Source organism: Solanum stenotomum, chromosome 2 (genome assembly GCF_019186545.1).
Source record: "Solanum stenotomum isolate F172 chromosome 2, ASM1918654v1, whole genome shotgun sequence".
Taxonomy (NCBI): domain Eukaryota; kingdom Viridiplantae; phylum Streptophyta; class Magnoliopsida; order Solanales; family Solanaceae; genus Solanum; species Solanum stenotomum.
This window is the reverse complement of record NC_064283.1, coordinates 46,222,019-46,233,827: the sequence shown is the minus strand read 5'-3', so window position 1 is coordinate 46,233,827 and position 11,809 is coordinate 46,222,019. Positions and strand designations below refer to the sequence as shown.

At 33.8% G+C, this 11,809-nt stretch overlaps 1 long non-coding RNA gene across 1 annotated transcript; it reads left to right on the top strand.

Moving 5' to 3' along the window:
• The first annotated feature begins 4,901 nt into the window (after positions 1-4,901).
• LOC125856649 (uncharacterized) lies at positions 4,902-5,838 on the top strand. The gene is made up of 4 exons (XR_007445545.1): positions 4,902-5,024; positions 5,182-5,267; positions 5,565-5,666; positions 5,742-5,838. It is a non-coding gene; the product is annotated as an uncharacterized LOC125856649 (long non-coding RNA).
• The last annotated feature ends 5,971 nt before the right edge of the window (positions 5,839-11,809 follow it).

Below are 11,809 nucleotides of genomic sequence, written 5' to 3'. Positions count from 1 at the left end.
TCTCCCAATATTCAAGCTTTTGGTTGGATTTGTGACTAAGGTATGATGGCTTTTCATCCATGGGAGCCTTCCTCCCATGGAGTCCCTTGAATTCCTCGATTGTGAAGTCTAAATCCCCAATTCTAGTTAGGGTTTCTTCCAATATTGTGGGTTGTGATGAATGTCGATCCAAATAGTTGGATTATGATTGCTTATGATAGAATTGATAGAATTGCATGTATTTAGGATGAAATTACATGTACACATGGTTATCCTATGATTTTAGGTTTGAATTGATATGTTGGGTTGATGCCATGAGAGCGAAACTCTATAGGTTAGATATCTCCTTATAGGATTGATAATTTATGACTAGAATTGCTTTAGATTGAAGCATATATGATGAATATGATGTTGATTGCTTGAGAGTAATGCATAGATGATGATCATGAGATGTATTGCTTTGAGATTAAAGCCTAGACTATGAATTGTTGAATGCTAATTATGTGATGTGGAAGGGATACTTCCTTTAATGAATTGCTAAGCATGATTGAATGAATGTGAAAGGTTTACTCACATAAATAATTCTAGGTTGAAAGGATTAATCACATAAAATGAATCTAGACTAAAATTCTTAATGAATGATGAGGCTAGAGACGACTACCCTTGACCTCCATGTTGATGGATATGTGGCGATTTCCCATACTCCTTTGAATTACACAAGAGGTGATTCCCCAAGTTCTTATTATGTTGAATGGACATGGAGGTGAGTACCCATGATCCTTATAAAATGATGTGTAGGCGAGTACCAATTTCATATGATGTGATTGTAGAGGCGAGTACCCATAATCTTAAAGTAAGTAACGCAAGAGGTGAATACATATTAGACTTTATAAGCTAGGCATAGAGGCGAACACCCATGTCTTTAAAATTAAGTATGATTAATGTGATTACATTGTGAAGTTGATTTGCTTAGAGTGTTAATAGATATGCCTTCCATGATGTGAGCTTGACAAAAGGCAGATGATCTAAGTCTTGGCTAAGGTCAAGTGAGGTTACTTAATGGAGTATTCCTCTTTCATTATGATGCTTATTATGAATTGATTATGCTTATGCCTTATGCCTTATGATGGCTTATGTTTATGTTGTTTATGCAAGCTATCATATTTAGTATATTCTTGTACTAACACATACTCTTGCCTACATTCTTATAAAATGTAGGGTCCAGCGCTCCCGATTCACACAGTTGTGGCTAGCTTCATTGTTAATCAAGCAAATGATATTTTGGTCAGTCCTCGTTGTGTTCGAGGATGTGATCAACACCTTCAATTATGTTTTCTTTTATGTCTTGGATTATTGTATGGGTTGTCACACAAGAAATTATTCATGTTGTTTAGATGGTTTGAGACAATGTTTTTAGACTTCCGCTCATTTTATAAAAGGCTTGGATTATATTGAAATTTTTTAAATTTCCACACCTTTTCTATTACTTTATGTTAAGATATTCTAAGTGGCTTGTACGAGGCCTCTTGAGGTGTTATACTCCTTTTTACATCTAGGGAGTACCCCTGGGTTATGACAATTATTGGTCCCGAGGTCGTTTGTGAGGACCTGTTGGATCCCATTTACTCTATACCTTGATAGTGTGGTTTGGTTGGCTGTGTATTTATTTGCATTAGAGTGCCTTGTTTAGATTCTAGTGATGGCATTCATCGCATTGTTTGTTCATTCTGTTAGATTTGTTGTACGATCCTGGTGTAGGCATTGACATATTTATCTTTTATGTTTAAGCACTATTTTAGTCGGATCTATTCTTAATTGGTTTTAACTAGGAGTCGTATCATCTTAATCAATTGATTTCTAGTTTTTGACATTAAGAGGCGTCAGGGACGTGCTCTTTTCCTACTTGATGTATTAGAGTCATCTGGGATGTGATCAGTTTTCAACTTGACTAGTTGGAGTGTTGACACCCTTTCATACATGTTTTTTGTCCTACATACAACCCCGAGTTTCTCTTGGTAGCTGGGCTTGAATATTATTATATGGCTGGGTGGCCCTAATTTACATGAGATCCTCTCTAGAGTCGACACTTCTTCAATTCACTCTTGATAGTTGGTTGGTTTACACCCCTTTGGAGTGGACTGACTGGATGGGCAGTATGGAGCAATTTTTCACACTTGCTAGTTGGGATAAGAGTTCACTGGAGTCCTATGGTTATGGTTTTGGATGGTCTCTAATGGTTTTCATACTCACCCTGCATTCATATGCATTGCCTATCACCAGTATACTTGTTTAGATGCACCCTCCGGTTTGTGGGGGCTAGTTGGGTTATGTTTTCTGTTTTTACCTTCTGGGTTTATGTGGTCTAGCTAGGTTATTATTTGACTATATTTTCTTCTCTATTATAGTTTTAGTGTTCGCTGATCGGCTGGGACTATTGAATTGTGGGTGTGGGCACTTCTGGCCCTGGGTAGTTGACTTGGTATAGTTGCTTACGAACAGGTTCTTGGCTTGCGTTCCAGGTATGTTCTCAACTCACCTTCTTAATCCTTGTACCCTGTTTATATTCTTTTACCTGTCTACTTTGGTATTTCATATTTAGTTACGTCTGCTTTGCTCTCCTTATTACTTGGTGTTATGCTTGTGTTATCTTTTGAGCTTAGCCGGTTGTTTCCTCTTGAGTATAATTTTGGTAATCATACTACAGTTCTTCCCCATGCAGATTGTAGTTGAGTTATCATCGCTGATTTGGAGTTTTGCGGATTAGGTTGCTGTTTTGGATATTAGGGTGAGCTCTTGGCGTCTGAAGCTACAAATTTCCTTCTGTTTTTTCTAGGCATAGACTTTATATTTTATTTAGAGACAACTGTTACTTGTCTTGTATTTGTAAAAGCCTTGTACTCCTATATTGGATTAGATGCTCATATACTGATAGATGCCAGGTCGTGGGATGGTTCCTATATTGTTTTTGTTGATTATCCTTTTTCTGATTTGTTCTAAGCTCTTGCTTCTTGTTGTTGGCTTCCACTTGGTAGTTCGTTGCTTATGGCACCAAGTTAAGGATTAGGCTTACCTACTTGTGAGGTATAGTAGGTGCCATCATGACCTAAGAAATCAACTCGTGGCACCTATTCAGACAGTGGAAAACATGGGGTCAAAAGTCTTTGCACATTTTGATTTTTTTTTTATGAAAGAGCATTGCATTTATTGTTAAGACAATTGCAAATTACTTCACATGGACTTTAATATTACTTGACAAGTCCGCTCATGCGTCCATTTGCCTGCTTGGAGAAGACAAAATGTAGAGACTCCTTTTTACCAATATGATAAATTTCATCATGGGTCATATTCATAATTAAAGTTTAGAAGGTAACAACTACAAAAATAGTAGTATATAGAGTTAAGAAGCCAGCGACATAAAAAATAGTAGTCGATGAATGTTTTGTTTAATTTAGCATCAGTTGATATTTATGTTTTTGAATGTGCACAATATATCTTTTTTTTTCAGTTATAGGCATGTGCTTGGACACGTGATATGAAGTCAAGATTTGAAATTAATATTTGAACATGCGATTTGAAATCATGATTTCAAGTCTCAAATTCTCCAAACAAACATGACTTGGATTTTTCTTAAAATGTAAAATTTGACCCATAAATTTATATTTTGTAAGATAAAAAGTCAGTATTTTAAATTTTACAAAATAAAGACTCATACTCGGCGTGACTAGATTATCTACTGTCATTGACTAGTGCATTATTATAAGATTATGTGCATCTTAAAGTTATAATTGTAAATATTTATTTATAAAGGAATATGGAGATATTTGATTCATCAATACATTGGCTTTAGGATATTCCTATATCTTGTTTATGAACAATGATTTGCTCATTCGTAAGTTCATAAGATTTAAAAATTTCTTGATAATTTTCATATTTTATGGAGTTTTATGTTTATAAGAAAAATACAACTTAATAATTTCAAATTGTATGTCCGAACATAACTTTATTTTCGTATCATTATGATATCATACCATAATTTCATATCCCCTGCAAACTTACCCTACCCTTAATTTGTAATTTTTCATTTCCTATTATACTTGTTTTATCACTCAAAACTTTTATTGAGAAAGATCTGTAAAATGTACGGAGTTTTATACATTAAATGGATAATTATTAGTTAGGTTGAGTAAAAAAATTATAATTTAAACGGTTCTTGAACTGTTGAAAAAATAGGTTATTTTTTGTATATGAGAAGTCACTACTTTCTTTGTTATTTCACAGTTTTCACTTAAAATGTCATTCAAGTTTAAAAGCAATAAATTTGTTCACTTTTTAATTACATGATATCTGATTTTTAAAGGCACAAGTTACGTAAAAACAACAAACTCAACCCATTTTAACAAAAAAATTCAGATCCAATATCCTTTATATGCCAAGCAAACGACAAAAAGTTACTTAATGTAAGTATTAAACTAGCAAATCAGATGTAATTTTGGGGGATTTTAGTGTATTTTACTAAGGAAAAAGATAAGTGTAATGTATCTAGTATTATTCACTATAACATTTTAGGCCTACAGCCACACTAAATCTTGACAACGCTTGTAAAGTGTTTCCTAAAATATATTTGGGTACGCTTATAAAGCGTAGCCTATATTTTTAGCTTTTGGCTTTAGTTGTATTGGCAACACTTATAAAGTGTATTCTTTAATGGCAAAGTCTACACTTTAAAAGCGTTGTTACATTATGATTTAATTGGCCACACCTATTTACACATATGACCAAACTTTAAAAGTGTATTATTTTTATAATTGTAAAAACAACACATTACAAGTGTGACCTTAAAGTTTTCACTTAAATGTTATATTCCCTCCAACATATTTTTATCTCTCCCTCCAATTTTTCATTGGCCAAAAAATAAATAAATTATAAAACATAAAAACCACTCAATTATCAGGTCTTTGCCCTAAATAAAAAAAAACCTCTCAAATTCTCATAAGAATATTGTTTGACCCCATTCTGAAATTTCTCATAGGCTCACAAATCAACAGGTAATTCGTTAATCAATACATTATGTAACGATTTTTCACAAAGAAAATTGTAGAATGATTTCAAGAAACTCTTGAGTTTTTTTCTCAACTTTCAGATTCATGGTTGTTCATCAGGGATAGACCGAAAATACTTCATATTTTTCTCATTTTTCATTAGGGATAGAACGAAATGCTTCACTTAAGCAACTGATGTCTTAAAGTTGCATCCCATTGAAAGGATTTTGTTGGAGTAGAGTTTATCAGGTAGAAATTTCTATCTTTGAATGTATGAATTTATTCCATTTGGGTTTATTGCGTGGAATTACATATTTGGTTTGTCCGTTTTGATTTTATTGTGTTGTTGATACGATTTGTGTTAATTTTGGGAGTCTAGCGTGTAATATAATATAATTATTTGTGTTGTTGATAGATTTAGTATACGTTTGTGTTTCTTCGTCTTTACTAGTTTGTGGAACTCGAGCTTCTTGTATTGACTAGAAAGAATTCTAGCTTGTAGTTGTATTACACCCTCAGATAACAAAGAATTTCTCTTTTTTTCAGATAGAGTTTTCTTTTCCTATATGAAAATCAGACCAATCGAGGGTTTGTTTATGTGCAACTTCTGGACGAATTCCACATTCTAAAGGGTTTCTAGTTTATATGGTAAATCAGATGAAATTGTTGTTGTTTTCTCAACCTCAGTGAACTTCTCTATCTTATATCTAAACTGTGTTACAGGTAAATCGAAAAACTTTTGCATCCCAGTTCTAAAGGGTTTAAAAGGTATCCAAATTGACAATTTTTTGTGTCCAAAAAGGCTTCTACGTTATCATGTAAGACTCAACAAGAATCATATGTTTATTAGAAGGACAAGAAGTGATTAAATATGGTACAACGAGAGTGTGATAGTATAAATTATCCATATTGCTTTACCAAAGTGATACCCTATACAACATAACAAAGGAAAGTAACAAATAAAACCGATGAATACACAAATATTAAAAATTAGTTAATCATTCACGCCCCTGTATGTCCTTGCTCGCAAATCCAATCGTTTCTTCCCCTTTCATTTTAGGCAATACCTCTCATAATTTATTGCGTTGTGTCATATCTTTTTTAAGACAACGTAATAGAAAATGAAGTTAAGCTAATAGTGGCTTCACTGTTCAGAGTGCGCTAAGTTTTTAGCCAAACCAACTACGTAAAAGAAACAGAATAAGGTAATCTAATTGATATTTTAACATAAATCATCTCCTAATCATGACATTGATCTGAAGCTACATTTTTTAAATAGTGTCTTCTCACAAGTTTCATCTTGAACAAATCCATCTATGTGTAGTAAGTTATCTTTATACATGTTTACTTTGTCTTCTATGACTCCTTATATAGCTGTAAAGTTTAGACTTTGTCCTGAACAATTATTAGAGCCTCCTTTTGAGCAGCTTTGACACAAAATTAGCTTATGAATAGATCTAAACATTTTTACATTTAGCGTGCTAAAATTATTAACTGTAACGCTTCTATCTGGAGTTATTGTACTTCTTCTTGTCACTATTAGAATGGAGATTGTCCTTAAAATTCAAGTTTCTGATTATAGTTGACGCTTCATTTTTATGGCTTCTATTTTGGGATGAATCAAAAAGGGTAGGCAACTGATTATATGAATTTCCTTTTCTTTCAATGTTGTCTTCATTTTTTTTGCAGGTGCTCTGATCATTTGTCTTGGTTCATATTTCGGAGTAGCATGGTAAGGTTACATCTCTTGGTTTTTTTTTCGAACCAGAAATATGTTCCAGAGATTTACACGAATATCATGATTTTGATCACAAACCAGACTAGGAAAATATATGTCTGGAACCCATCAAGAGCTCAATAGTTAAAAGCAACTAAACGGCAAGGTTCTAAGCTAACTACCTCTGAAAATATGCCTCGCTTCGACGACGACATTCCATTCCCTGTCGCATGTTGCTATTGCTGTGGAGGTTCCGGTAATTCTCTATCTAAGAACGGAGATGGAAATCTGTTACATCTTCCAGCCCTCCAATGAAAATAAACTTTTTGTTGTTTTTTATTGATGTTGTCCCCTTGTGAAGAAGGACCCAGCCGCCTGAACACACACTTGCTTCCATCCATTTCCGTTATCCTCTGTAATCTTGAATGTTCAATCCTACTCTCTTTTTTAATTTCTGAATTTCTCAGGCTTCTGATGTGATCTTTGGGAGACAAACCCAGTGAAATTTGAAAATTCAAGCTTCTAATGTGATCAGTGAATACAACCCAGTGACTCTTAATTTCTTTTTCAGTACATGATTTACCATTCTTTTTTATTGGTGATAGGTTTATTTGTTGCTTTCGTTGTTGCTTCTGGCTTTTGTTTTTCTTTTCTTATTTCCCCTTAAATTGGTGGGCCCGTGCGCAACACGGGCATTGATCATCTAGTGATCTTTTATTTTTGAGGTTTGCACTTCTACTGTTGGCTATGTCTATATGTTGTGTGAGTTGTTGTGTTATTTATTTCTCTTGTACTATATATGTTTCTCACTTACTGTCAAGAAGCTTCCAATTAGTACTACTACCTGATGTTGAATACTAAAACTTTTCATATTTGTTAGTAGCCAGTAATTGGAAAGTGTGACGCCACTGTCTTTTATCAGATAAGCCTTCTTCTTCTACTACTTCTTCTTCTTATTCTTTTTCTTTTTCTTGTGCAAGTGTGAGGAAATGTCAACATATTTGTTATGAATTCATGATCGTTGTCGTTGGATTATCTTCTGGAAGGGATGCTAATATATTTTAGGTTCTTGATTGTAGTCGTTGTTTTGGTTGCTGGGAGAGAATAATAAGAAACAATATTCATTTTTTGTTGGTATGTATTTACACTGTCTTCCTCGCCTTTTACTTGGATTTGGTTCCTGAGCTGAGGGTCTTCCGGAAACAGCCTCTCTACCTCGCACGAGGTAGTGGCAAGGTCTGCGTACACTCTACCCTCCCCAGACCCCACCTAGTGGGATTCCACTAGGTATGTTGTTGTTGTTGTTGTATTAATTATTATGATTTATAATACTTTTTACATAAAAAATTTATTTATATAAANTGTTGTTGTTGTTATTCATTTTTTGTTGGATAGAGACTTTTCTTACTTTTGCTCCTTATTATATAGAGACTTCTCTTGCCTTCCTTTCTAGTAACGTACTAGAAGTTGGTTAGACATGGGAAAACTATTAATAGATTTATATAAATTAAACTAGCCAATAGAAATGGTTCAGTATGGTTTAGCTTGTGGTCGATTAGAGCTAAGGATGAAGATACCTAGTAGCTCAGTGGATGACCAAAAAGTGACAGCAGGGTGCAAGAATGTGATATTCCTCTTTAAGTGTCCAATTGCTTAAAAAGTGAAGTTCTATCATATGTCAAACAAGAACAATAATTACATGGATCTAACTTTTTTGTAATATCATATGCAACTTTTCCTTGTAAGGGTCTGCAAAGCTAAAAAGTTACTCATATCTTCAGTTGCTCCATATACAAGAGTAAGACTCTCATTTTATAACTTAGCCAGGTCAAAATGAGAAAATTGTTGTGGGGTAAAGGAAGTAGTTGTCCAGAACTCTTGTATTAGATATGTTTGGACATTTTGATGTGTCATAAAGTCCAACTCTTTCGTTATATTGTCTGGACGTCATTTATGAAAGGTCTTTCCCCTTAAAAAGATCCAATTGTTTCCTTTTACAGTTTGGTTATACAGTCTCATCTGACATGACATTGGTATGTGGCATGCAACTTATCTATCTTCCAGACAGTGCGATCAGTTTCAGGTGAGTAGCAGTCGGCCTATTGTTGAAGAATGCTATGCTCAAGTCAATTTGATTTCATTGAAGTGGATGATGAAGAGTTTTTAAACTATTGTAGAAGTTTGAATACATTACGTTTGAGTTTGTGAAATATATTCATAGCTAGAATATATTGAACTATTGTAAGAGTACTTTTTGAACTATTGTGTACACATATGTAGGATATTGCTTTATAAGTATGTGTATGTACACAAGACATACTATCTTTTGAAGTTTATTGCAAATCTATTTATATGAATTACTTATTAGCCAATTTAATGCTTGAGATTGTTTATTGCAAACAATATTGGTGTTTTTTAATTAGAAATTGTGGCATATAAATATTTTATAGCCAAAATAGTATTACCACACTTAAAAGTGTAGCCATAGGGCTGTAAATTGTGGTATGCACATGGGCAAGGACTACACTTCAAAATGTTCTCATACCTTAGATAGAAAAGGCAACACTTTAAAATCGTTGTCATACACTAGATAGAAGATAGAAAAGGCAACACTTTAAAATCGTTGTCATACACTAGATAGAAAAGGCAATACTTAAAAATCGTGCCCAATAAGGAAGGAAAGGCCACGCTTAAAAGTGTAGTTGTATGAGATAGAAATGTTGCTATATGAGGTACATCAAAGCGTGGCCATTTTGATAAGGCAACACTTGAAAAGTGATGCCTAAACGCTAAGGTTACGCTTCTTTCGACCACCCCTAGAAAAGTGTTGCTTAAAGTCCAAAAGTGTAGCCTTTTATCAAAGGCCACACTTTTTGCTAGTTTAGGATACACTTTACTAGGGTGATCGTAGACCTAAAATGTTGTAGTGATTATTGAGCCACTTCATAGATACCACCTAAACCAACTTGCTACTACAATTGATCTCTTCCTTCTTCCTTCAAGTTTTCATCAATTTCATTTCAATAATTGTTTTTTTTAATTTCACATGGTAGGTGACCTCGAAAATATATCTTTGTTGGAATCTGTATCTGAAATATCTTTGTCAGAATCCAAATCTTAGAAATTTTAATATACTAAGCAGGCATAAGAGAAGACAAAATTATAAGTTGGTTTCACTTGTTAACTAACTTTAGGTCATCTTCATGAATTACTTTTTTCCTACATATAGATATCTGATTTCTCAAATGGACCATATGTAAGAAAAATGGTACATACAATGTATAATCTTTCACAAGCATTAACATAGCTTCAAACACTAGAAGAATAAAATGTTGCTTTTAATGAACCTAATTCCTAGAATTGGTGAACTTGTAGGAAAATTTTGCATAGAAGATGTCTTATAATGACATTGAAGATATGTTAGATCACCTAAGAAGGATCAAGAGTTGATGTAATTTGGGAAACTTCGAGATTCATGAAATTGAGGAATTAGAAATTGTGCTAAGAACTTTTAGAACCTTTATAAAGTATCATCATCTACTTTTGCCGGATCCCTTAGTCAAACTTATATAGAAGGTAAAATCGACTACAAAAAAGCTTCAATGGGTATTTTATAGGATTCCAAATGAATGTAAAACTAACCTTAATCTGAAAAGGCTGGAACTATATTTGATGGGATACCTTGAAGGTAATACCTATGTAAGTTACAATTATGAGTTGAATGATTTTCATCTATCAAAATATATGGATTTCCTCAAAAAAATTCTAAATAATGTACCGATGTGCCTTGAAAGGCAAAGGTCCTTCACATATGAAGGAGACCTTGCAACACATCTATTTATAAAAAACTGATTTTTTTAAAAGAAAATGTATTTTTAATATACATATATGACACATAGATAAAAGGTTGTGTCATCCATGAGAAGCTGGAATGTTTGGAAGACTCAAATTCAGTTCATGGCTAATAATGTGGGACAATTTTATTTTGTTGTATTAGCTTATGTTGCTGAGCTTAAAGTTATAGATGGAAATGATATCTTTATTAAACCTCCTTTATCTATTAACGTTGACTGTGTTTTTGTAGCGGGGAAATCAAGAAGATTTTTCATAGTGAGTTGAAGCGTTTAAAGTTTACTCAATCAAGAACTTTCAAAGACAAGAAATTACCGAAAGGATTTTCATATCATCTCTACAGTTTGCTGATGTATCTCGTAAACAAAAAGCTCAAGAACTTTCCTAATAATATCTCTCCTCAAAATATTAATGCGGAGATAAAGTTCCTGTTTGTTTTCTTTAATGTTGATGTTGGTTCAATAAGGTTTTGGAAAATGTTTGAGATATAGTGGGTGATATTATATTTGTAATTAAAAAGCATCTTCCTAGATCTATAAACTATAACACCTCGGATTAGAGAAAGGCCAGAAAAGAGTCAAGCTGGTAGGTCAAGAACCCAAAGGTAGATAATGGAACACTCCATGGTGCCCTACACGGGCCGTGTAGGGGACCACAATTCATTTAGAGATTCGTGAAGAGTTTCCAGAACTTTTCTGTAACATCCGACAATTTAAAATGAATATGAAGAAGCCTGAAATTGGAAGTAGTCATTTTGGAAAAAAATTCAGAATCTGGAAATTCGGCCAAGTGTGGAAATCGGTGAGTTTTTGGCCAACTTTGAGCAGTCATAACTCCTAGCTCAGGATGATCCAGGAGTAGTTCCAGTTATGTTTGGAAAGCCCTTGGAACGATCTTTCCAACGCCACCGAGTTTGCTCGATTCCGAGTTCGTATGAGCGAGTTATGACCTTTGAAAGTTGGGCAGTTGGCAGGGAGTCCGTCCGGAAATTTAAGGGCATTTTGGTCTTTTCACAAACCATTTCTTTGAGGTTATATTGTTGTGTTAGGCTGATTGTGGATCATTTTTGTTCCATTTTAAAAGAGTAAGAGTTAGGGTTCTTGAGTGAAGAAGAGAAGAAGAGAGAAAGAAGAGAAGAAGAAGAAGAAGTGGGAGCTAGGGTTGTGGATGCAAGACGTTTTCTTCATCAAATTTCTTGGGGAATCTTAGTAAAGGTATGGGA